This window comes from Alosa pseudoharengus, unplaced genomic scaffold, assembly GCF_046254945.1.
Source record: "Alosa pseudoharengus isolate Yale_2024_CS ecotype anadromous, Long Island Sound unplaced genomic scaffold, YU_APseudo_1.1 YU_APseudo_1.1_scf_3, whole genome shotgun sequence".
NCBI classification, from domain to species: Eukaryota; Metazoa; Chordata; class Actinopteri; order Clupeiformes; family Clupeidae; genus Alosa; species Alosa pseudoharengus.
Genome location: NW_027468718.1, coordinates 7,951,819 through 7,978,273, shown reverse-complemented (window position 1 = coordinate 7,978,273; position 26,455 = coordinate 7,951,819). Strand labels below are relative to the sequence as shown.

General features: G+C 56.1%; 7 non-coding genes across 7 annotated transcripts; all 7 read right to left on the bottom strand.

Annotated features, from left to right (window-relative positions):
• Nucleotides 1–6,939: 6,939 nt before the first annotated feature.
• LOC143101114 (U5 spliceosomal RNA) lies at nucleotides 6,940–7,053 on the bottom strand. The gene has a single exon (XR_012982104.1). It is a non-coding gene; the product is annotated as a U5 spliceosomal RNA (small nuclear RNA).
• A 4,752-nt stretch (nucleotides 7,054–11,805) lies between these two features.
• LOC143101115 (U5 spliceosomal RNA) lies at nucleotides 11,806–11,917 on the bottom strand. The gene has a single exon (XR_012982105.1). It is a non-coding gene; the product is annotated as a U5 spliceosomal RNA (small nuclear RNA).
• Nucleotides 11,918–12,262: 345 nt separating this feature from the next.
• On the bottom strand, nucleotides 12,263–12,451 carry LOC143101003 (U2 spliceosomal RNA). Its single transcript, XR_012982005.1, has one exon. It is a non-coding gene; the product is annotated as a U2 spliceosomal RNA (small nuclear RNA).
• Nucleotides 12,452–22,335: 9,884 nt separating this feature from the next.
• LOC143101112 (U5 spliceosomal RNA) lies at nucleotides 22,336–22,449 on the bottom strand. The gene has a single exon (XR_012982102.1). It is a non-coding gene; the product is annotated as a U5 spliceosomal RNA (small nuclear RNA).
• Nucleotides 22,450–22,809: 360 nt separating this feature from the next.
• On the bottom strand, nucleotides 22,810–22,995 carry LOC143101015 (U2 spliceosomal RNA). The gene has a single exon (XR_012982014.1). It is a non-coding gene; the product is annotated as a U2 spliceosomal RNA (small nuclear RNA).
• Nucleotides 22,996–25,044: 2,049 nt separating this feature from the next.
• Nucleotides 25,045–25,158, bottom strand: LOC143101111 (U5 spliceosomal RNA). Its single transcript, XR_012982101.1, has one exon. It is a non-coding gene; the product is annotated as a U5 spliceosomal RNA (small nuclear RNA).
• Nucleotides 25,159–25,515: 357 nt separating this feature from the next.
• LOC143101005 (U2 spliceosomal RNA) lies at nucleotides 25,516–25,708 on the bottom strand. Its single transcript, XR_012982007.1, has one exon. It is a non-coding gene; the product is annotated as a U2 spliceosomal RNA (small nuclear RNA).
• Nucleotides 25,709–26,455: the final 747 nt, after the last annotated feature.

The window sequence follows — 26,455 nt, the reverse complement described above, 5'->3', positions numbered from 1 at the left end:
GATTAAGATGCCGACCCGTCCGCTCTGTTAAAATTGGACCCGCTCCACACGGAGGGTCCTGGGGTCCACATCTGTTCCCACTTGCTGTAATTTTGTAAAAAAGGCAAGGAGCACTCTTGCAGCAGAAATATATCTGCATTCAGAGTGCTCAACAGGGATAAAATGCTCTGAGCTCTCACTTGAGTCTTCACACTTCTTACATTTATGGTAGAGATTGTGAGACTCATGAGCAGTATGGTAAAAAGGGACATGACAGAGTTAAAACTACAGAGGCATATTTTTTAAAACAAGTGGAGATCAACTTTCGATGTTTCTTCCCTGTCATCTCTGACAGAGGAGATCCCAAAGGTCTCTTTTGCGGTTGCGCATTGGGGAGTGAAGCAGGTGCTTCAGACCCCTCAGAGGCCACACTCACCTCCTCAACGGTTTTGGGAGGCGGGGCTTCTCTCTCTCCTTCAGGCTCCTCCTCCGCCTGCTCAGTCTCCTTGTCTAGTTGGGAGGGTGTGGCCTCCGATCCTTGCTGTGACTCTGCCTGGGTGTTAGCTTCGCTCGTAGCCGCCTGGCTAGTCCCTGAAGCTGGCTGGAGGTTTCCCTCCAAAACTTCAGGGACCGCCCCTTCCTCCATTTTGTCCTTCTCTTCCTGTTCACCTTCTGTGCCATGCGGCCGGGCGGCCATGGCGGCCGTTTTGTTAGCTTTAAGCTTGTTGGCAAAAGAATTAGGGCAATCTCTGTAGAGATGGGATGAAACTCCACAGAGGTTACACTTTCTGCCATTTGTGCAATCTTCAAAAAGATGCCCAATTTCTCTACACTTCCTGCAAACAGTCTCTTGGCACGCTTCGGCTAAATGCCCAAACTGGTTGCACTTGCGACACAGTTTGGGCTTCCCTTGGTAATGGATGTAGCCCCGGTTTTCTCCCAACACAATCATAGATGGAATCTGACGGAGGCCTAGGTAACTGCTCGGGTCTTCCCATTGCTTAATGGGAACTCTCCACGAGCAGTTCCAAATGCCGTCCTCGTCCAAAACCTTAACTGGTGGGCTACGAACCGCGCAAAATCTAGCCAGCCATGTGCTAATGTCTTCTCCAGTCACAGTTTCATTGAACATTCGAACAATCACCACTTTCTGTGAATTATCCGAAAGTTTCTCAACCTCAAACATGGAGAGCTGGTCCTTGCAAGTCACAAACCGTTGCCAAAAACTATTAAGCAGTAAAGCCGAGCGAAGAGTCATCAAACAATTTAATTCCTCCACTTTAAAACCCAATGCTTGTTGGACAATCTTTCTAGAGAAATCCAATCTGGATAACTCTGCAAGCTTTCCATTTTTTTTTGTGAAATTAAAACGCACGCTGTGGTGCCTCTGCATGCCGGCACGGGCAGCCGACATGGTGGAGACACCACCAGCCTAAACTAAACTAAAACCACTAAAACTATAAATACGTAAAACAATAAATAGATAAATTAACTAAAAACTAAGCTAACAAGCTTAGCTAAAAAAAACTAAAAACCACACAGTAAAAAGGAGCTAAACAGCGCTTACCTGGGCCTGATGTTTTTTGAGGGAACTCCAAGGAGAAGACGGCTGCTTAGACCTGAAAAAAAGACAAAAGGACAAAAAATGGACAAAAAAATGCTCTGAGCTCTCACTTGAGTCTTCACACTTCTTACATTTATGGTAGAGATTGTGAGACTCATGAGCAGTATGGTAAAAGGGGACATGACAGAGTTAAAACTACAGAGGCATATTTTTTAAAACAAGTGGAGATCAACTTTCAAGCCCCGCCCCCGTAGCACCAAATCTGCTGAAAGTGGCAGACCCGCCCACCCACCCCACCAGTTCTGTACCATGGCCCAGGTGTCCCTCGCTCCCCGACACGACCACAAAGCGTGGTCCAGAGTCTCTTCCCTCCCACACCCCACAGGGCACAGGGGAGTGCGGCTAATCCCATGCCTATGCAGCCGCTCCCTCACCGGCAGGCGGTTCAGAGCCGCCTGCCAGTTCAGATCCCTACCCTCCCCACACAAAACAGGAGGCTGGATGCCCCCCCAGTCAATCCCCCTGACCATGGGTTCCCCAGTCCCACCCTCCTCCCACCTCCTATCCATTACCCCCGTATACAGGCGCCGGTGGTCCAGCACGGCCTCCCCCTCCCAACACCACCCATTCCCCCTCAGAAAATCCGCCACCCTGTCATAATGCCCAGGCCTGACCAGGGACCAGGGAGACGTACTGGACAAAGGTCTCAGCCGCCTCATTTCGAACCCCAGCCAGAACCTGGCAAAAAACACAGCCTTGTGAGCAAAAACCCCCATCACCAGCCCGGCGAGGAACGCCACGTGCATCGCCATTACGCGCACAGCGACACACGGGACCCCCCTCCCCCCCTCAGAAACCCCCCTAAACATTTGCTCCCTTTCCACCCTCTCCATCCCCCCACCCCAAAGGAAAGAAAAAACATCCCGCTCTAACCTCCTACCACACAAAAACGGCAAAGGGAACACACAAGCCAGGTAATTTAACTGGGGCAGCAGGTCCGCCTTGACCGCCATGACCCTCCCCGACAGGGAGAGGTACCTCGACCTCCACAGGCCCAAGCGTCTCCCCACCCGCCCCCTCCGGTCATCCCAGTTAAAACCCCCACAATCCCCCCGCTTAAAATGCAACCCCAGGATCTTCAGGCCATCCGGAGTAACTCCAAACCCACCCAATGGATCCACCCTCCCTGCCCATTTCCCAAAAAACATGACCGAGGATTTCCCCCTGTTCACCTTGGCCCCCGAAGCCCTGCCGAACTCCTCCAAGAGGGCGTTCACCCGATCAAAGCTGTGCTCCGTGGTCAAGAAAAGGGACACATCATCCGCGTAGGCGGAGACCTTAGCCTCCGCCCCCCCACCCCCCGGTAGATGTACCCCTGCCACACGTGAGTCCTGCCTCAAGGCAGCCAGCAATGGCTCCAGAACCAGGACGTAGAGGAGAGGAGACAGAGGACAACCCTGCCTCACTCCCCCTACCTGAGGAACAGCCCTGGAATAAAACCCGTTCACCCCCACCTTACTCACCGCCCCCCTATAAAGAAACCCCAGCCAAGATAAAACCCCCCCCCCCAAACCCCATCCTCCCCAACACCTTGAACAGAAACTTATGGCTAACCCTGTCGAAAGCCTTTTCCTGATCCAGGCTTAGCACCCCCAGCGGCAATCCCCTCTGTTCTGCCCAACATATAATGTCCCTGATTAAAACCAAATTCAACCCACTACACCTCCCCCTCACCCCACACGTCTGGTCTTCCCCCACTACAGACGCCATCACCGGCCGCAGTGCCAGGGCCTTGGCCAAGACTTTGTAGTCAACAGCCAGTAAGGTGATCGGCCTCCAGTTACACAGTGCCCTGGCGTCCCCCTTCTTGAACAAGAGCGTGATGAGCCCTGTTGACATGGACCCCAATAAAAACCCCGCCCCCCGCCGCTCCTCGAGCACCTCGACCAACTCCCCCCCCAACACATCCCAAAATTCCCTAAAAAACTCGACAGTCAACCCATCCTGTCCGGGGGACTTACCCCCACTCATGGACTGGAGGGCCCTCCCCAACTCCCCAAGCTCCAGAGGCCGATCCAGCACCTCCCGCTGCTCCTCACTCAACCTACCCTCCAGCCTATCCAAAAACCCCCCCACTATACCCTCCTCCCCACACCTCTCAGTAAAGAGGCCCTCATAGTACCGAGCTGCCACCTCGGCCATGTCCTCCCCTCTCGTCGTCACCCCGCCCTCCCACTCCAACGCCGCCATATGCCTCCTCACCTGGCGCTCCCTCACCGTCCTAAAAAAGAACTTGGAGGGCCTCTCATCCTCCCATGCCCGCACCCGAGCTTGCACGCCCAAACGGCGCGCCCGCTCCTCAAAATAATCCCTCAGCTTCAGCTTCACAGCCTCCATGTCCCCAACATCCCCACCCGCCACCCACAGGTCCTCCAACTCCCTGTTCCACAGCTTCACCTGCCTCTTCCTCACCACGTTGGCACTGGCCACCCAACCCCTGCAAAAACCCGCCGTCCTCTCCTTCCAACCCTCCCACCAGTCAGCCCTCGAGGAGAAGCGGCACTTCATCGCCAGCCACCCTCTGAGGGCCACCCGATACGCCTCACAAAACCCAGCCTCCCTCAGGAGCCGATTCGGGAAACGCCACCTGGGCCTCACCCGCCTCAACCCCTCCAAGAGAACAGCAGCCGTAACCATGCAGTGGTCAGAGCACCACACTGGGGACACCCTGAACCACCGCAGGCTCACCCCCCGTGGAAAGAAGAGGTAGTCTAACCTCGACCCCGCCCCCCTGGAGTTACTCCAAGTTTCCCCCGTCCCGCCCCCCCCCACAGCCAAAAAAGCATCAACCAACAACATATCCCTACACAACCCCTTCAATTCCCCAGCCCCCACTCCCCGCCGCACATCCACGTTAAAATCCCCCCCTAACACCACCACCCTGTCACATGTCAGCAGCGGAGTGAGCCCAGTGAAGAACCCTGCCTGCCGCCCCCTCCCACTAGGAGCGTATACATTCACCAGCCTTAAATCAAGGCCCCGAAATGTGCAGTCAACACACAAAACCCTCCCCGGCTCACTACAGACCACTGTCTCCACCACAAAATCCCAAGACCCAAACAAAACCCCCACCCCATCAGAATGAGCATTCCCCACCCCCCACACTGAAGGCCCCCTGTCCCAGCCCCTCGAGAACACCCCCGCATCCCCCCTGTCCCGCAGGTGACATTCCTGCAAAAATAAACAATCAAACCCCCGCCCCTCCAAGGAGGCATAAAACACAGCCCGCTTCCCCTTATCCCGAAGCCCCCTTACATTAAGGGAGGCAAAAGTCATTTCCAGCCCCATCGACAAGGACCGCCCCTCCCCACCCTAGCAAAGACCACCCCGTCACCCTCTCCCCTATAAGGCAGCCCTGCAACAGAAAAACAACCCTCCACCACCCTCCTCAGCACCGAAACCCCCCCCCATACAATACACAGAAAAAACCCACATCCCAATAACCACAGCACAACCACAGTCCCCATCACAGTCCAGACACTTCCCCAACCCACCCAACCAAGTCCAGCACAACAAGAACAAGCCATCAGTCACTCACAGTCAAGAAGGGCCGGCGTCCCTCCCGCCATCAGACACCTGTCCCAGCTGAGGCCGGTCGCGTGTAGAAACAGCCCTCCTGAGGAGTCCCGGCAACGGGCTCTGGCTCCCCTCCTCCAGCTCCCGCTCCTCACCTCCACTGGACTGGCCATCCTCAGACGAGGAGTACAGCTCAGGCGACGAGCCGCCCCCCCCGCCAGCCGTCATCTTGTCCACGCTCACCTCCAGCGCCGAGAAAGGGGAAAGTGCCTGCTCCATGACCGGCACATCCCCCCCGCCGCTGCCCAGGCAAACTGGCCCGCTCCGCCGAAGCCGCCGCCGAAGACTGCAGCAGCTCCGCCGGGACCACCTTCACCTTTGACGAACCTCCGGTCCCTTCTCCCGCCGCCGCCTGCCTTTTCGACCCACGCGGGCCGCCCCCCATCTGCACGTCGTCTAGCTGCATGGAGTCCGCGAAGACCCTCTCGGCATCCGGATCCTCGCTCCACCGGCCAGACTCCCCACCACCAGGTGGCGCCACCTCCGAAGACGACACCACCACCTCCAGGCCCACCTCCTGAGGAAGACGCGAGCCGCCATCTTGGCCATGCGGTCCCCCGCATGTAGCCTTAGCTGCTACCCCCTCCCGACTCGAAACGCCGTCCGCGCCGTCCACCTCACTCCCCCCTGAATCCGGCAGCGGCACACCGTCAGCAAAGGTCAGCTGCATCGCCATCTCGGTGTCCAGCGACGCCGGTGCCCCGCGCTGGTCCTCCACAGGCACCACACCGCCGTCAGCATCGACCTGCCCGTCCCCCACACACGGCCTCTGCCCCTCCACACGCTCCTCAGCCACCACCTCTCGAAACACAGCCTCCTGCCGCCCAACCACCGCCGCAAACGACTTCCTCCCTTCTGGACACTGCCGAAACAGATGATCCCCACCTCCACAGATCGAGCAGGACTTCGGCATCGGGCAGACCCTCGCCTCATGGGCCTTGCTCCCACACCTCCTGCAGCCGGGCCCCGTACATTCTGCCTTCATGTGGCCTCGACCCCCACACCTCCTGCAGTACACCGGCTGCCCCCGGTACGATAGAAAACCCCGGTTCGGCCCCAGGGAGAAAGACCCCGGCGGGTGCAGGAGTCCGTCCTCACCGTCCGGATCTTCTTTAAATTTAACGAAAAACTGGCGCCTCCCGTTCCACACACCAAATCGATTAAGGCATTTCAAACCCCCGCGGACCTCTGAACAATACCGCCTTAAAAAAGCCTCCACCACCTCCAAATCCACCCACGGGTTGTACATTAGCACGTACAACACCGTGCTAGCATGTCCAAACAAAGGAGTGATAGAAATGCCCCTCACCTCCTCCCGCGACCGCTCCAGCTGAAAACGCCGGAAGAACTCCAGACAGTCCGCCTGCTCGAAAAAGCTGATGTCATACAGTCCAGCAGCCGGGAAATCCATCACACAGTGCAGCTTCTCCACTGCCACCTTAAACAGCCCATCCAGTAAGGTCCGCATAACGTAATCCAAATCGACCTTCATCCGCAACTCCCGAACGTCATCCACCGTCAACCTCACCGCATTCTTCAGCCGCCCTTGAGGGGCCGGCCCGTACAGACTTGTACTCGCCATCGCAACTCCCTAAGCAATACTTGATCTTAGCCAAAAGGCCGAGAAGCGATACCCCACAACTGTACGGGGTCCGGCGCCCCCTCTGGCGAGGGCCCCGCCACTCGGAGGGTTACTTGGGGGCGGGACCAGCAAAAGCGGACCCCCACACGACGACGCTTGACTTTGGACAGAAAGGTGCAGCTCCGCCGAAGCAGAGCTTCCAAAAATACCGTAAACTCGGGGCTGTTCCCCTCCACGGAAATCTTTAGTAAAAGGCGAAAGATTTGTGCGAGATGAAGAGAAACCCGAGCGATTGCTGCCACAGGGCACGCTGCACGGAGGTCAAGAACGGCGGTAGTCGTGGACGCGAGGGTGACTCCAAGGTGCTGCCCCAGCCAAGGCGTGGCTTGCCTTGCCACTCAGTCTCTCCACCTCCCACACACATGCTCCAGTCACAACACAATGTCATCCAGCTATTTTTTATAAAAAAAAAAAAAAATAAATTAAAAAAAAAGAGAAAAAGGGCGGGAAAACCCAAAAGGGCCCGAAAAGGGAGGTGGCACGGTTGGGCAAAAGACCTGGCAAGGACTCACGTGTCTGCTGTCTGTCAAGGAGGGTTCCAAAGTCCCAGAGGTTGGTTCCGCTCGCTGGCTGGGTTCTTTTCTTCCACAATCAAAGGGATGTGCACCGTTCCTGGACCCTAACGCCAAAGCGCACTGGAAGGCCATGAAAAGTGACATGGCCCGCTGAGGGACACACGGCACCCCCCTGCCACCCAGATCCACACTCTTAAACATATCCCTCCTCGCCACCAGCTCCCTCCGACCCGCCCACACAAACCTAAATACTGCCCTCTCAAGTCTCCGCCCCGTGTAGAACGGCAGCGGGAGCACATACGATAAATAATTCAGGGTTGGCAGCACATCCGTCTTGACCGCCAAGACCCTCCCTGACAAGGAGAGCCCCCTTGACCCCCACCCCACCATCTTCCCCACAACCTTGTCTAATTTCCTCTCCCAATTCCAACTAATGTAATCTTCCCTGCCAAACCACACCCCCAAAATCTTTACTCCGTCCTCCACCACCCTATAGTCCCCCGCCACCCGTGCCTTGTCCACCCACCTCCCAATGAATAGCACAGAGGACTTAGCCCGATTAACCCTGGAGCCAGAAGCCTGTCCATAATTATCCAGAATCCCCTCCACCGCCCTAAAACTACCTTCGGACGGCAGAAAGAGGGTCATATCGTCCGCATAAGCGGACACCTTTAAAACCTCCCCCCCACCGCCTGGGAGATGAACCCCCCCTACACTACCCTCCGCCCGAATCACTGCCAACAATGGCTCCAGCACCATCACGTACAGCAGGGGGGAAAGAGGGCAACCTTGCCGTACTCCCCCCCCCTCTGTCCCACTGCCCTCGACTGTAGCCCCCTGATCGTTACATGGCTCACCACGTTTGTGTACGCCAAGCCAATCCAGGCCAGAAAGCCTGGACCGAACCCCATCCTCTCTAGCACCTGGAACATAAACGCATGGCTGACCCGATCGAAGGCCTTTTCCTGGTCAAGGTTCAGGACTGCCAGCGGGCACCCCCTCTGCTCCGCCCAGCTGAGCACGTCCCTCACCAAGGCCAGGGTCAAGGCCCCCGACCGCCCCCTCACGCCACAAGTCTGGTCCTCATGTACTACCTCCCCCATCACGCCCCTTAGCCGGATAGCCAGCGCCTTCGCCATCATTTTATACTCCACCGCCAGGAGAGTGATGGGCCTCCAATTTCCCATGCAGGTCCCATCACCCCCCTTATAGAGGAGGGAAATTAGACCCGTCCTCAGAGACAACGGCAGACTCCCCCTAGCCAAACTCTCCAGCAACACCTGCCTCAAATCCTCCCCCACCTCGGGCCAAAATTTGACATAAAATTCGGCCGTGAGCCCATCCAACCCTGGCGACCTCTCCTTTTTCATGGACCCCAAAGCCGCCCTCAACTCGTCAAGGGCCAGAGGGGCCTCCAAAGGCTCCCGCAACTCCGGAGCCAGACGCTCCCCCAGTCCCCCAAGAAAGAAATCAATTAAACCCTGATCCCCCACCCTCTCCCCAAATAACTCATCATACCACGAAGCCGCGATACCTAACATGGCCTCCGTGGACTCCTCCAACCCATCAGCACCTTGGAGCCCCACCATGTCCACCCTCCTCTGCCTCGACTTCAGCCGCTGAAAGAAGTATCTCGACGGCTTCTCACCGCCCTCCCGGGCCTCCAGACCCGCCTGCCTCTGCAGGCCCACGGCCTGGGCCACATAAAAGGCCTTAAGCCCCGCCTTCAGCTCCTCTAGCCGACCATGCGCCTGTGCAGGGGCCACCTCCCCCCTCAAGACCTGCCCCCACAAATCCTGCAGCTCACCCGCCAACCCAGCCACCTCTGCCCTCCGACTCCTATTCAGCTCCTTCACCCACTCCCTACAAAATTTCCCCGTCCTCCCCTTTACACTTTCCCACCAACTACCCCAGTCCGGATACAAAGGCCGCAGGTGCCTCCACCCACCATAAAACCACCTAAAGCGGTCGCAAAACTCCAGATCCTCCAGAAGGGAGTTCTGGAGCCGCCATCTAGGCCTCCCCCATCCCGCTCCTCCCAACTCGACCCGGACCCTCACCATACAATGGTCCGAGCCCCACATAGGACCCGAGAACCACCCAGACAAAGACACCCCCCCCGAAATAAAAAGATAGTTGATACGGGACCGAGCCCCTCTAGAGTTAGTCCAGGTATATCCCGGCCCACCCCCCCCCCACCTGAACAAAAGCATCCCTACAACCCAAAATCCCCACAGAGCCTCCCCAGCTCACCCGACCCCGCCCCCCTCGCATCTACCGACACGTTCAGGTCCCCTCCGAAAATGACCACCCTAGTGGTCATCAAGAGAGGAGCCAAATCTTCAAAAAACCCCAACCTCCTACCCCGGACACTAGGTGCATACACGTTCACCCACCTCACCCGCACTCCCCTCCATAACCCATCAACAGACAGTACCCTCCCCGGCACTACACATACACTGGACTCCACAGTCACTGAGTGCCTAAACAAAATTCCCACCCCATCCTCCCTCACAGATCCCACTCCCCATGCAGAATCCCCCTCCTCCCAATCGCCAGCAAACCTGGAAATATCCCCCCCATCCCTCAAATGACATTCCTGCAAAAAGAAAACCTCAGCAGGAACAGACTTAAAAAAGGAAAACACAGCTCTCCTCTTCAGGGTGTCCCCCAAACTCCGCACATTCACAGTTGTCACTGTCAACCCCCCCATAACAAACCCCAGAAAAAAGAAAGCAAAACTCCCCAAACACACAGCAGATAACAAGAACCAACACAACCCCACACAGTCAAAGTCCAATCTATTACATAGAAGTTCATTTTCAAAATTAAAAACTCACGATTCACCATCCCGTCCATCACCCGGCCGACCTCGGTCCTGTCCGACAGTAGTCCCAGCGGCAGCAGCTTCCGGCGGGCGGGATATGGGCCGAACCGCCACCGTAGACTGCCGCACCACATTCGGACTCTGGCTTTCCAGCGCTGACGGGCCGCTATCACTGGACACAGTCACCAGCCCCTCCGCCGAGTCCTCGTCGTCCGACTCCGCCACCGAGGACCCGTCCCCAGACGAGCTGAAAAGAGCCGGTGACGAGATGGCCCCCTCCACCTCCAGAGTCGTCCGGTCCAACAACGGCCCTCCACTCCCCTCCGCCGCCTTCCCGAGCACCTGGAGCTTCACCAGGCCTCCCCGATCACTCCCCGACTCTGCAGGCCGCTTTCCCCCCCTCTGCGGCACCTCAGGCTCCGGCAGCATCTCCTCCACCTCAGTCATCGGGAGGGAACTCCACGCCTTGTCGCCCTCCGGGCCACCAGACGGCGATGTCTCCGAAAGCTGCACCTCTCCATCACGATCCGCCACCAGGGGGGGCCCCCCCTCATCCTCACGACCATGCGGCCTCCTTTGTTCCCGGGAGAGCGCAATGGCCGCCTCGGCTAGCAACGGGTCGCTAGCTCCTGGCCCTTCCATCCCTCCAGCCTCTCCTTGCTCGCGCCGTTCGACCACCTCCCGCTCCTCCTCACCAGCCTGCCGACCAACTGTCTCCGCATAAGTGCGTCGCCGCCACGAACAGTCCCGAAATAGGTGGGAAGCCGAGCCACAGAGCGAGCAGAGCTTGGGCTCCCGACACTCCGCTGCCTGATGTCCATTTTTGCCACAAAACCGGCAGCGCAAACCCGGACACTGCTGTTTAGCATGCCCCCGCGCTCCACACCGTCTGCAGTACTCAGGCTGCCCAGGGTAAGTCAAAAACCCCCTATCCGGGCCCAAAGAAAAAGAACCCGGAGGGTGCATTAACTCACCTAGGCTCCCAGGCACCACCCGCAGCTTCACTAGGTAGCGTCGCTTGCCATTCCACATTCCAAATGTCTGTAGGCGAGTCCCTCCAACAACCTCTGAACAGTAGCGCCGCAGGAAAACTTCTACGTCCTGATCCGCCACCCAGGGATTGTACATGTGCACAATTAGCGGCAAACGGTCCTGCGCGAAAAGTGGCCGCACCTGGAGCCCCTTAATCCTCTCGTCCTCTGCTTTGTCCGCCCACGCCGTCAGGAAACGATGGCACGTCGGCAACGCGCCAAAGGATATATCCACGGATCCTGAGCTGGAAAAGTCTTGAAAGCAATATACCAGGTCCGGGTGCAGCCCCAACGCTCCTTCCAATAACTCCACTGCCACATACCGTCCAGAAAAACGACTCCTTACATCCACTGAAGCATCCTCCGCCAACTCCACTCGAACTGTATTCCTTAGTCGCACCCAACGGGCCGACGAGTCTCGATCTGTCTCTCTTCTCATTGATCCAATTTTACTTGATCTTAGCCAAAAGGCCGAGAAGCGATACCCCACAACTGTACGGGGTCCGGCGCCCCCTCTGGCGAGGGCCCCGCCACTCAGAGGGTTACTTGGGGGCGGGACCAGCAAAAGCGGACCCCCACACGACGACGCTTGACTTTGGACAGAAAGGTGCAGCTCCGCCAAAGCAGAGCTTCCAAAAATACCGTAAACTCGGGGCTGTTCCCCTCCACGGAAATCTTTAGTAAAAGGCGAAAGATTTGTGCGAGATGAAGAGAAACCCGATCGATTGCTGCCACAGGGCACGCTGGACGGAGGTCAAGAACGGCGGTAGTCGTGGACGCGAGGGTGACTCCAAGGTGCTGCCCCAGCCAAGGCGTGGCTTGCCTTGCCACTCAGTCTCTCCACCTCCCACACACATGCTCCAGTCACAACACAGTGTCATCCAGCTATTTTTAAAAAAAAAAAGAGAAAAAAGGGCGGGAAAACCCAAAAGGGCCCGAAAAGGGAGGTGGCACGGTTGGGCAAAAGACCTGGCAAGGACTCACGTGTCTGCTGTCTGTCAAGGAGGGTTCCAAAGTCCCAGAGGTTGGTTCCGCTCGCTGGCTGGGTTCTTTTCTTCCACAATCAAAGGGATGTGCACCGTTCCTGGAGTCACTGCAATACCGGGTCGATGCATGGAGCGGACGGAGCAAGCCCCTCTTCCGTCTCCCTATTCCAAAAATCAGATTAATATATAGTCCTCGGATAGAGGACGTATCAGATATTAAACTGATAAGAACAGATTTTTTTTATATTGAAGTTTATTCACCAAAACCAAACCAGGCCCTAGGCCCACATTACATCATAATACACATACATACATCCGTCATCACTCAGCTCTCAACGGCTCATACAATCAGAAGAGAAAGGAAAAAAGAAAAAAGAAACAAACAAAGAAACAAAAAGACCACAACCCCCCCTCACAACACCACCCCACTTGCCAAGGGACCCCACACCCTCTCCATCTCCCCCATCCCCTCCTCCTTCCCAAAACCCCTGACGTACTTCACCACCCCCCACTTCACCCTGTAAAACACAACCTCCGGAGTTACCTGGGGAGCCGCGGTACGGACGGACTCCTTCCGCCACTCCCACAAGGCCCTCTTCACCTCCGTTCCCACCGCCCACACCACCCTTCTGACGTCTGAGCCCAACTGGGCCAGACCCACCCCACTCACCACCAGCTCCTCCACAAAAAAACCCCCAAAACCCGGCACCACCCACGCCTTAACCCTACGCCACACCCGCACCGCCTCCCTACACCCCCAGAACACGTGTGACACCGTCTCCACCTCCCCACACCCCATGACACACCCAGGCCGCCCCCTCCCCCACAGCCGACAAATCCGCTCCCTGACCGGCAGCCTATTGAGCGCCGCCAGCCAGTTCAGATCCCTACCCCCAGGGTGTAAGAAAGCCGGCTGCAGAAGGAGCCACCCCGACGCCCTGGGGCACACAGGCAGCGGCACTGACACCAGGTCCCGCCGCATGACCTCCCCATACAACCTCCGGTGATCCATCACCAAACCATCCTCCAGGCACCACTCCCGGGCCCGCACAAAGTCCCGGACCCGAGTGTACCCCCATGGGGAGTCCCAGGACCAGGGGGATGTTGCGCTCAGCGGCCTCAGCCGCCGCAAAACCAGCCCCAACCAGTACCTCGCCAAAAGGGCAGCCTTATGCGACGTGTCCCCCACCACCAGCCGTGCATGGAAAGAACCATGCAGGCACAGCAGCTTCACCGGCAGGCATGGCACCCCCCTCCCCCCCTCCCGCACATCCCGATACATTAAGGCCGACTAACAAACTCCGCCGAGCCCCCCCAGATGAAAGAGAAGACTGTCCTCTCCAATCTCCGTCCGATATGGAACGGCACCGGAAACACATAAGCAAGGTTGTTCAGACAAGGCAGCACATCGGCCTTAACCACCATCACCCTGCCCGTCAAAGAAAGCGGCCTACCCTTCCACCTCGCCAGCCGCCTCCCCACCGACCCCAGAAGCGCCTCCCAGTTCTTCACCGGGGCCTCGCTCCGCCAGAAATCCACCCCCAGCACCCGTATTGTGTCCGCAGCCACCCTGAAACCCCCCGGGACCTCCACCCTGGAACTCCACGGGCCCAGGCACAGGGCCGCCGACTTGTCCAAATTCACTTTTGCCCCGGACGCTCTCCCGAACTCCTCAACCACCCTTGCAACGGCCCTAAACCCCCTATCGGTGGTGATAAAGAGGGTCAGGTCGTCCGCATACCCGGTCACTTTAGCGACCTCCCCCCCACCCCCAGGGAGATGCACCCCTTCAATACCCGGCTCCGTCCTTAGCCCTACCATCAGGGCCTCCAGGGACGGGACGTACAGGAGTGGGGACAGGGGGCAGCCCTGCCGGACACCCCCCACCTGCCGCACCACCCCCGAAACGGAGCATTTGATCCTGATGCGGCTAACCGCATCCGCATACAGCAGCCGGATCCAAGCCACAAACACCGGCCCGAACCCCATCCGGTCCAGAATCCGGAACAGAAAGGAGTGCTGCACGCGATCGAACGCCTTCTCCTGGTCCAGGCTCAGGAGGGCCAGCGGGAGACCCCTCACATCCGCCCAGCTGACCACATCCCTCGCCAGGACCAGGTTCAGGCTGCACATCCTCCCCGGCACCCCACAAGTCTGGTCCGGATGGACCACCGATCCCATTACCCTGCCCAACCTAAGCGTCAGGACCTTGGCCAAAATCTTCACGTCCGCTGTCAGGACCGTGATAGGACGCCAGTTACCAAGCTGTTCCCTGCAGCCCTTCTTAAAAATGAGGGAGACCAGCCCAGCCCGCATGGAGGCTGGCAGCACCCCCCCACTGAAGCTGGCCTCATACACCTAAAAACAGGTGGGGGTCTGGGAGGCCCTTTCCTCCATTCTCCTTCCTTTTCTTTAGGACCTCCCTCCTCAATATCTCCCATTTGGACCCCCACAGGAAATAAAACACCGCTCTCTCCACACCTAAAAGAAAGCTCCTGGGGGGACTAAAAACAGAACACAATAATAAAAGCAGGGGTAAGATGACGGCTTTAAAAATTAAAACCTTGCCTTCAAAAGTCATCTGTCGTAGTCCCCAGAACCCCAGTCGTTGTCTCACCTTCCCTAACATGTCAGTCCAGTTACCCCGTCCACCACCCTCATTGTCAAATTTAATACCTAAAATTTTAATGTCTGTCTGTTTAAAATTTACTGCCAGATCTGGTCTTACGTCACCCCACGGCCCAAAGAGCTGGGCCTCGGACTTGCTCCTGTTGAGCTTAGCGCCCGAGGCCCTTCCGTACCAGTCAGTCAAATCGAGTGCTCTTTGGGCCGATAAAATGTCATTCAATAAAAGGGTCACGTCGTCCATGTAAAGTGCGCATGTCGCGGTCAGTCCACCTGGCAAGTCAAGTCCTTTGATCCATTTGTCCCTTCTCAAGATCTGTGCCAGCGGCTCGATGCACGCAACGAACAGGAGTGGGGATAACGGACACCCCTGGCGGACGCCAGAGCGTACACTAAGCGCATTTGTTAGGTGCCCATTTACACGAATTCTGCTGTATATTTCCGTATACAGCAAACCCACCCACTTTAGAAACCTCCCTGGAAATCCCATTTTTTGCAGTACCTTTAAGAGGTACTGGTGCGAGACCCGATCAAAAGCTTTCTCAAAATCTAAATTTAGTACTAAAAGCCTAATATTTCTGTCTCTCGCAAAACAGATGGCGTCTCGGACCAGCACTAGGCTGTCCGTGATCCTCCTTCCAGGTACGGCACAGACTTGATCCGGGTGGATCACGTCCTCTAAAACAGTTGACATGCGTAGTGCTAAAAGTCTGCTAAAAAGTTTACAATCACAGTTTAAAAGCGTTATCGGTCTCCAGTTTTTAAGATCAGTCCTGTCGCCTTTTTTATGTAGTAAAGAAACTATCCCTGATCTAAAGCTGTCTGGAAGTCTGTCAAGTTTGTCAAATTCTTTAAAAACAGTCAGCATGTCGTTGGCTAAAATGTCATAAAAGGTAGTATAAAATTCCACGGGGAGTCCATCCTCTCCCGGGCACTTACCTTTTTTAAAACCTTTAAGACATTTTAAAATTTCCAACAGTGTAAAATCTTCAGTTAAAACATGTTGACTGTTAAGAGTTTTATCTAAAAACTCTAAAACTTCCTCCATCACTCCCTCATGCACCTCTTTTTCGTCGTACAGGTCTTGGTAAAATAGTTGTATTATGTCTAAAATCCCCTCTGTACAGTTTTCTTCCCTCCCGTCATTTTTTAGTTTCGTTATCCCGCCCCCTCTTGATGTTATTTTCTTAAAAAAGTACCTGGTGCATTTTTCTCCTTCCTCTATTTCTCTTTCTTTGCTTCTTAAAATTGTTCCTTTACTTTTAATTTCGGCTAAAACTGACATTTCATTTTTTACTCTTTTTATGTCTTCACTAAAATCCAATCCTTCATTTAAAAGGTTAAAATACCTCTGTAGTCTCTTTTGCAGCCCCAACATGCACCTCCTCTCTCTCTCCTTTTTGTTCTTCCCTTTAATCTTAAAAAACGTCTTGGTCCTACCCTTCACCATTTCCCACCAGTGTGCTCGTGATTCGTAAAGGTCCTGGAGGGTCTGCCAGAGGCTGAACTGCTCCCTGTATTCTCTAACTATCTCCTCATCCTCTAACAGGGAGCAGTTCAGCCTCCACAGCCCTCCACCTACCGTCACACCTGTGGGGAGTGAAAGGGTGCAGGAGAGCATGCAGTGATCGGAAAAAAACATAGGGGTCAATGTAGCATCCGTCGGCGGGCAATCTCTTGTTAAAACATAGTCGATACGGGAGGCTCGGGCGCCGTCACCACTGTGCCAGGTGAAGCCCTCCTCCCGTGGATGCACTTTTCTGTAACAGTCGACTAAGTTAAAATCTTTAATTATATTGTTTAAAACCCCGGATGTTTTGTCTAATTTAAAATCCTCCCCTACCTTCTTTCTGTCTTTTTTATTTAAAACACAGTTAAAATCCCCTCCGACCACTAGGGGAGCCCTCCCTAGCATGTGGGGCTGCAGTTCTATTAAAAGGTCGTGTCTGTCATGTTTGTCATTAAAACCATAAACATTAAGAACATTAAAATCCCTGTCTAAAACGGTCAAGTGGGTTAAAAGGGCCCGCCCGGGTCTCACCACCGTGCTGCCCTTCACCAAAATGTGTGGATTCTTGATCAAGATGGCGACCCCGTCCGCTCTGTTAAAATTGGACCCGCTCCACACGGAGGGTCCCGGGGTCCACATCTGTTCCCACTTGCTGTAATTTTGTAAAAAAGGCAAGGAGCACTCTTGCAGCAGAAATATATCTGCATTCAGAGTGCTCAACAGGGATAGAATGCTCTGAGCTCTCACTTGAGTCTTCACACTTCTTACATTTATGGTAGAGATTGTGAGACTCATGAGCAGTATGGTTAAAAGGGACATGACAGGGTTAAAACTACAGGGGCATATTTTTTAAAACCAGTGGAGATCAACTTTCGTTGATCTCCTGTGACACCTGCTCCTCCTTTATGACCATTGAATGTGGTTCAGAAGAGTCACTGGTGTCTCCAGCTTCGGGCTCGGCAGAGGAAACCTCTTGCGTTGCCGTTGGCGTTGATGCTCTGAGCGCTATGCGCATAAAGGACACTTCACGGTTAGGATCGTCGGACACAGCGGAGAGCGACTGACCCCATGCCGGTGCAAACGCTCCCTCACCGGCAACCGGTCAGCCGCCCCAAGCCAATGGAGATCCCTCCCAGCCCCACACAACTCCTTGGGCTGCAAAAGAGCCCACTCCACTCCACCCCTCACGGCTGCCCTATCCCCATAGTCCTGCCACCTCCTCTCCATAATGCCCCTGTACAGGGCCCTATGGTCCACCACCGTGTCCCCCTCCAGCGCCCAGCTGTTCCCCCTTAAAAACCTGGCCACCCTCTCAAAGTGGTCAGGCCGGTCCGTGGACCACGGGGCCGAGGAACTCAAGGGCCTCAGGCTCCTCAAAAGGAACCCCAGCCAGAACCGCCCCCAGAACTCAGCTTTGTGAACCCCCTCTCCCCCTGCCACCCCACACTGAAAGGCCACAAACAAAGCAGTTGCCCTCGCCGGTAAGCAAGGCACTGCCCTGCCCCCCTCCGCCACCTTCCTGTACATCACCTCCCTCGCCACCAGCTCCGTCCTCCCACTCCACACAAAGGAAAACACTTCCCTCTCCAACCTTCTCCCCCAAAGAAAAGGCATCGGGAAGACTACAGCCAGGTGATTAAAGAGTGGCAAGATGTCCACTTGCACCGCGACCACCCTCCCTGTCAATGAGAGGTGCCGCGCCCTCCACCTCCCCAACCGCTGTTTGATCTTCCCATACATCCCCTCCCAGTTCCTCCCCGCCCTATCCCCCCTCCCAAACCACAACCCCAGCACCTTCAGGCCATCCGCTGCCACCGTAAAGCCCCCTGGTGCCAACCCCCTACCCTCCCATGCCCCAAAAAAAGCCACAGACGACTTGGCCATATTGACCTTCGCCCCCGACGCCCGCTCGTAGGCCTCTAAAGCCCCCACCACGCACCCGAAACCCCTGTCGGAGGTCAGGAATAAGGTCATATCATCTGCATATGCAGAGACCTTTGCTGCCTGACCCCCGCCACCCGGGAGGTGTACCCCCAGGATCCCCCCATCCCCCCTAATCCTCTCCAGCAACGGCTCCAGGACCATGACGTACAGGAGGGGAGACAAGGGGCACCCTTGCCTCACCCCCCCAGCCTGTGCCACCCACCTGGACTGTACCCCGTTCACCCCGATCCGACTCCCCGCCCCCCTATACAGTGTTTTGATCCACCCCACAAACCGGGGCCCAAAGCCCATTTGCTCCAGGACCAGGAAAAGGAACCCATGACTGACCCTGTCAAAGGCCTTTTCCTGGTCCAGGCTCAACACCGCCAACGGCAGCCTCCTCTGCTCCGACCAGCAGATGACGTCCCTTACCAGGGACAAGGACAGCCCGGCCGACCTACCCCGCACCCCGCAAGTCTGGTCCGCACCGATTACCAGCGGCATCACCCTCCTCAGCCGAATCGCCAAGACTTTAGCGACCAACTTATAGTCCGTGGAGAGGAGGGTGATGGGCCGCCAGTTCTCCAGCCTGGTCTCCTCCCCCTTTTTAAAGAGGAGGGTGACCAGGCCAGACCTCATAGAGGCCGTCAACTGGCCTGCCCCCAGACACTCCCCCACCACAGCCAACAACCCCTCCCCAAGTACATCCCAAAACGCCCGATAAAAGTCAGCTGTTAGGCCGTCCATCCCCGGTGACTTACCACCCTTCATGGACCTCATGGCCTCCGTAAGTTCCCCCAATGTGAAGTCCCCGTCCATGAAACCCCTCTCCTCCTCCCCCAAACCACCCCTCACCCGTGACACCAAACCCCTCACCCGCTCCCCATCCCCAATGCGCTCCGAAAACAAAGATTCATAAAACCCCGCCGCCACCTCCGCCATCCCCCGAGGGTCAGTGACCAACCCCTGCCCCCCCTCAAGCCCCCTCATCCATACCCTCCCCTGCCTCGCCCGTGCCGATTGGAAAAAGAATTTCGACGGCCGCTCGTCCTCCCTGGCCGCCACTCTGGCCTGGAGACCCAGCCGCTTCGCCCTACCCTCAAAGAACACTTTCATCTCGGCCTTCAGGGCATTGATCCTGACCCTGAAGGACCCCCGCCCCTGTGCCTGCAGCCCCCACAGGAACTCCAGCTCCCACGACAAGCCCCTAATCCTCTCCCTCCGCCGCAGGTTTTCGGCCGCCACCCACCCCTTACAAAAACAGGCAACCTGCCCCTTCATGGCCTCCCACCACCCAGCTGCCGAAGAGAAACCAGGCCGACACTGCCTCCACCCACGCAGCAACTCCCCACACTCCCGCCGAAACAGCTCGTCCCCCAACAAATGGTTGGGGAACCGCCATCTCGGCCGCCCCCTCTCCACCAAACCCACCTCCGCCTCCACCCCAATGGCGCAGTGGTCGGAGAACCAGACCGGCCACACCCGGAAGCCCCGAAGAGGCACTCCCCGGCGAAAAAACAAGTAGTCAATCCTCGACCTCACCCCCCTCGAGTTACCCCATGTATCCCCACGCCCACCATCCCCTGCCACGCTAAAAGAATCCCGCAGCCCAAAGTCAGCACACAGATCCCGCAACTCCCTCCCCTCCCATGAATTAATGTCCAACTGCACATTGAAATCCCCCCCCACCACCACCACCCTATTCACCATCAACAGAGGCGCCAACCCTGCAAAAAAACCCACCCTGTCCCCCCGCACACTTGGTGCGTAAACACAAATAAAACGAAAATCCACCCCTCTATACTTACAATCCATATAAAAAACCCTCCCTGGTTCCACACTCACCTCCACCTCCACCACAAAATCATAAGACCCCAACAAAATCCCCACACCATCAGAATGCACATCCCCCACCCCCCACCCCGAAGGCCCCTTCCCCCACCCCTTCTGGAAAACCCCAATGTCCCCACCATCCCGTAAATGGCATTCCTGCAGGAAAAACACATCACAGTTCAAAGTCCCCAGGTAAGCAAACACAGCTCCCCTCTTCCCACCATCCTGCATCCCCCTAACATTCAAAGAAACAAAATTCATTCAAAAGAAAAAACAAAACCCAAACCCAACCACCCCAGCCCCTCCCTCCTCCCACACATACAAACAGCACAAAACCCACACCAACATGTCAGTATTACAAACAAACCCCCCCATCAAGTCACTTTCCCCTGCTGTCCCCCAGGGCCCCCACGTCCACGCCCAGAACCCGACCCGGCACCCACATTGCCCTCAGTTGCAGGTAGTAACCCGCCCTTACCAGCAGGGGGGGGCGGCCCGCCCAACACGGCCGTCTTGGTGGACAGCAGGACACCCACCGGCCCTCCACACGTCGGCGCAAGCGCCCCAGTCCGGTCACCTGTAGACTGCGCATCCACGAGGGCCTCAGAAGCCCCAGCCGGCACCTCACCCCTCCTCTCCACACCAAACACCGGAGATCCCGGCAAGCCGGCATCGCCAGAGACCGAGCAGGGCAAGGACGGGCTGGGGACCGCCGCCGCCAGTGACGCCAAAGCCTGGAGCTGCGAGCTCGGCGTCTCCGGCACCTCCACCACATCCTCCGGACCCACCTCCGACGATCGCTGAGAGCAGGGCCCGCCATCAGCCCCGCCGACGACCACCACCTTCTTTGAACTCCCGGCCTCCTCGTCCCCGACCGCCGACGACTGCCGCTTGAGCACCCGTACCTCCTCCATCTCCTCGTCACGCACCTCCGATGCCGTGTCCCACTCCAGGCTCAGCGACACGTCACCAAAATCCAGCGCAGACACCTGAAGAGGGCTAAGTGGCTCATCGCCCAGCAGAGGGCGCACCAGGGCCCCCCCACGACCATGCGGCAGCCCTCTTTGTTCACCAGCGCTAAGGCTAACATTAGCCTCAGCTCCACCTGCTACCTGGACTTCCAGGCCACCCAGGAGACTGAGATTACTCTCAGGAGGAGTCTCCAGGTCCTGTGTCGTCAGCAGAGCCGCATCAGCCATGCCTGCCGACAAACCGTCCTCCGTCACCCCACCAGCCTCCAGCACGTCCACCACCGCTGCCGTCTCCACTGACCCCGTCTCTGCCACACGTGGAGGCGCTCCAGCTTCCCCAGCCCCCAGGTCGTCCTCTCCCCTCACAACCTCCGCAAAAGTTTTCTGCCGTTTAGGGCAAGTTCGGTACAGGTGGTCAGGGCTACTGCAGAAGTTGCACTTGAGAGGAGCAGTGCACTCCCTTGCCATGTGCCCTGCCACCCCGCACCTCCGGCAAACAATTCCGGTACACGCAGCCCTCATGTGTCCCCGCTGCCCACATCTCCTACAGTAAATAGGCTGCCCTTGATAGGACAAAAAGCCTCTGTTCGGCCCCAACGAAAAATTCCCCGGAGGGTGAACCGTAAGTCCCGGGTTTACAGGGTCATCTCTAAACTTAACAAAAAATTGGCGGCGGCCATTCCAAACCCCAAACTTGTTTAGGCACTTAGCCCCCCCACGAACCTCCTCACAATACAAATCTAAAAAGGCGGCAATGTCTTTTAGCTCAACCCACGGGTTATACAGATGCACATGTAGCAAAATGCTAGCATGGCCAAACAAAGGAACTAAAGAAAGTCCTCTTACCAGATCCTCATCCTTACGCCGTTGAAAGTCCGAAAAGAAAGCCAGGCAGTCCTTGTGCTCCAAGAAACTCAAATCATAGAATCCAACCGAAGAAAAGTCCTGAACACACAACAGCCTTGATCTGGGAAACGAAAAACCCTTCTCCAAAAGATCACCCATCACGAAATCCTCCGTTACCTTCCTCCGCACATCCACATCATCTTCCAAGATAATCCTCACTGTGTTACGAAGTCGCACCAGGGGGGCCGACCGAGAAACTCCACTAGTCGTCATGACTCAATTTAATCACTTGATCTTAGCCAAAAGGCCGAGAAGCGATACCCCACAACTGTACGGGGTCCGGCGCCCCCTCTGGCGAGGGCCCCGCCACTCAGAGGGTTACTTGGGGGCGGGACCAGCAAAAGCGGACCCCCACACGACGACGCTTGACTTTGGACAGAAAGGTGCAGCTCCGCCGAAGCAGAGCTTCCAAAAATACCGTAAACTCGGGGCTGTTCCCCTCCACGGAAATCTTTAGTAAAAGGCGAAAGATTTGTGCGAGATGAAGAGAAACCCGAGCGATTGCTGCCACAGGGCACGCTGGACGGAGGTCAAGAACGGCGGTAGTCGTGGACGCGAGGGTGACTCCAAGGTGCTGCCCCAGCCAAGGCGTGGCTTGCCTTGCCACTCAGTCTCTCCACCTCCCACACACATGCTCCAGTCACAACACAGTGTCATCCAGCTATTTAAAAAAAAAAAAAAAAAAAAAAAAAAAGAGAAAAAGGGCGGGAAAACCCAAAAGGGCCCGAAAAGGGAGCTGGCACGGTTGGGCAAAAGACCTGGCAAGGACTCACGTGTCTGCTGTCTGTCAAGGAGGGTTCCAAAGTCCCAGAGGTTGGTTCCGCTCGATCGCTGGCTGGGTTCTTTTCTTCCACAATCAAAGGGATGTGCACCGTTCCTGGAGTCACTGCAATACCGGGTCGATGCGTGGAGCGGACGGAGCAAGCCCCTCTTCCGTCTCCCTGTTGCAAAAATCAGATTAATATATAGTCCTCGGGTAGAGGACGTATCAGATATTAAACTGATAAGAACAGATTTTTTTTTTTTTTTTTTTTTCTTTAATGATTTATTGCATGACGTGAGTCAAACCATACAAACGTCCCCCTGGACGACCAAAAACACCAGTAAAGAAAAACACGCCCACCGGACGTCAAAAGAAAATTATACCATACCTAAACCATACACATCCAACAAAACCAAACAGCCAGCAGTACAGGCAACCAAAGCCACAAAAACCCCAACAAAAAAGCACAGCCATCATCAAACAATCATGCGTACTAGGGCCATAACACGTCACCTGACTTTAATCAGCCCATTCACAAAACTATCAACAAGAACATACCCATCACCAAACACACATCACAGCAAAGAGTCCTCATTTCTAGGCTCCACCACACCAGTAGAAGCCTTCAAATTGTCCTCATCGCACCCCAGCAGGAAAACCGGGGAGGCCCCGCCTCCAGCCACCACGACGCAACTGGCCTTGGCGCCCACGGCCTCCATATCATCGCAGTCGACCCTGCCAACACACATCAGTCCCATTCACCCGACTCCGCCATGTCAATCAGCCGCTTCACATCGTCCCCAGTCCACTTGAGCATTTCCCGGGCGGCCGCCCGGTTATACCGTTCCACTGCAGAGCCTGTAAAGCGGCGGCGCGCTGGAACCACCACTCGACTGCCTTCCTCCAAAGATCGTCTGCCCGCAGCTGGCACAGCCCGTGCGACCACCACCTCCTTGACGAGAGGGCAATCAGACCGTGCCACAGGTGCAACCGATCCCGCCGACTCATCCACTGCAACACCAGAACATGTCCCCTCAGCCACAGCCCTGGGGCCATCAGCCGGAGGCCCAGGAGAAACCACAGGAACACCAGAACACATGTCCTCGGCCACAGCCACGGGGGCATCAGCCGTAGGCCTAGAAGAAAGCACACTGACAACATCAACAGCCTGGGGAGCTGCCAACCGAGACGACCCCTCCAGGGTGGAATCAGAGGGCCTCTCAGCAGCAGCCCCATGCGCACTCACCACCTGCTCGCCGCTAGCCACCATCTCCGCTACCACATGGCACACCACCTGCTCATCGTTAGCCGCCATCTTAGCGACCACATGGCCACCTACAGTCACAGGATCAGCAGGCCTCGACGGAGCCTTCCCGGGGGATACAGGGGACTCCTCTCCAGCAGCCGACCGCACGTCCACCGGTCCTCGACTCTCAGACTCTTCACGACCCACAGCAGCACTCTCCCGACCTGGGCAGACTCTAAACAGGTGCTCCGAAGACCCACAAAGACTGCAGGTCTTCGGAGCCAAACATTTCGCCGCCATGTGCTCCGTAGAGCCGCAATGGCGGCACCTGGTTACTTTACAGTCCTCTCTAACATGCCCACATTCCCCACACTTCCAGCAACCCCCAGGCCTCCCAGGGACAAACAAGTAACCCCTGTCTGGCCCCAAAGCGAAGGACTGGGGAGGCGAAGCCCCAACCTTAAAACGCACTTTAAACCTCCTCCTTCCCGTCCAAAAACCCCTTGAATCAGTCACTTTAGCACCCTCTCTCACATCATGGCAATACCTCCTCAAAAAAGTAATAATATCCTCTTCTGACACAAACGGATTAAACATATGCACAAAAACATGAGTAGTCTCAGACGAAAAAAATACAAAATCCTTCAAGAAATCCACATGCTTCTTCTCAGAAATCCTCTTCTTAGCCAGTTCAAAAAACATTTCAGTCCGAAAAGTAACGTCAAACGTACCTTGAGGCCGATACTCCTGCAGGCAGAGAACTTCCTGCACTCCCAAATCCAAAAACTCCAGCAAAACCTTGTCCGAAAAGTACTCCCTCTTCATGTCCGTCCTTCTGCTCACCGGAACCACAAAGCGAACCGTGTTCCTCAATCTCAATGGACCCAGGGTCCCCATCGCCTTCCCGTCGCGTGCGCGAGCTGCAACACTTGATCTTAGCCAAAAGGCCGAGAAGCGATACCCCACAACTGTACGGGGTCCGGCGCCCCCTCTGGCGAGGGCCCCGCCACTCGGAGGGTTACTTGGGGGCGGGACCAGCAAAAGCGGACCCCCACACGACGACGCTTGACTTTGGACAGAAAGGTGCAGCTCCGCCGAAGCAGAGCTTCCAAAAATACCGTAAACTCGGGGCTGTTCCCCTCCACGGAAATCTTTAGTAAAAGGCGAAAGATTTGTGCGAGATGAAGAGAAACCCGAGCGATTGCTGCCACAGGGCACGCTGGACGGAGGTCAAGAACGGCGGTAGTCGTGGACGCGAGGGTGACTCCAAGGTGCTGCCCCAGCCAAGGCGTGGCTTGCCTTGCCACTCAGTCTCTCCACCTCCCACACACATGCTCCAGTCACAACACAGTGTCATCCAGCTATTTAAAAAAAAAAAAAAAAAAAAAAAAGAGAAAAAGGGCGGGAAAACCCAAAAGGGCCCGAAAAGGGAGGTGGCACGGTTGGCCAAAAGACCTGGCAAGGACTCACGTGTCTGCTGTCTGTCAAGGAGGGTTCCAAAGTCCCAGAGGTTGGTTCCGCTCGATCGCTGGCTGGGTTCTTTTCTTCCACAATCAAAGGGATGTGCACCGTTCCTGGAGTCACTGCAATACCGGGTCGATGCGTGGAGCGGACGGAGCAAGCCCCTCTTCCGTCTCCCTGTTGCAAAAATCAGATTAATATATAGTCCTCGGGTAGAGGACGTATCAGATATTAAACTGATAAGAACAGATATATTTTAATGATTTATTGCATGACGTGAGTCAAACCATACAAACGTCCCCCTGGACGACCAAAAACACCAGTAAAGAAAAACACGCCCACCGGACGTCAAAAGAAAATTATACCATACCTAAACCATACACATCCAACAAAACCATACAGCCAGCAGTACAGGCAACCAAAGCCACAAAACCCCAACAAAAAAATGCACAGCCATCATCAAACAATCATGCGTACTAGGGCCATAACACGTCACTTGACTTTAATCAGCCCATTCACAAAACTATCAACAAGAACATACCCATCACCAAACACACATCACAGCAAAGAGTCCTCATTTCTAGGCTCCACCATACCAGTAGAAGCCTTCAAATTGTCCTCATCGCACCCCAGCAGGAAAACCGGGGAGGCCCCGCCTCCAGCCACCACGACGCAACTGGCCTTGGCGCCCACGGCCTCCATATCATCGCAGTCGACCTTGCAAACACACATCAGTCACTTCCACTTGACTCCACCATGCCAGTCAGCTGCTTCAAATTCTTCTCGTCCCAGCCCAGAAGCAAATCCGAGCCGACCACCAACTCATCACCGGGTCCGCTGTCATCGACCTCGATCTCCTCATCGCTGTCGTCATCGCCATCCTCTTCCTCCAGGGGAGTGACCTGGCCAAACACCTGCACCGTCGAGCACGACCTGAGGCGGCGCACCGGAGTCTCCTCCGACCCGCTGTCCTCCAGGGGGCGCTTCCCAGCAGCTGGCACCACTCCCGTGACCACCACCTCCTCATCGAAGGGGCA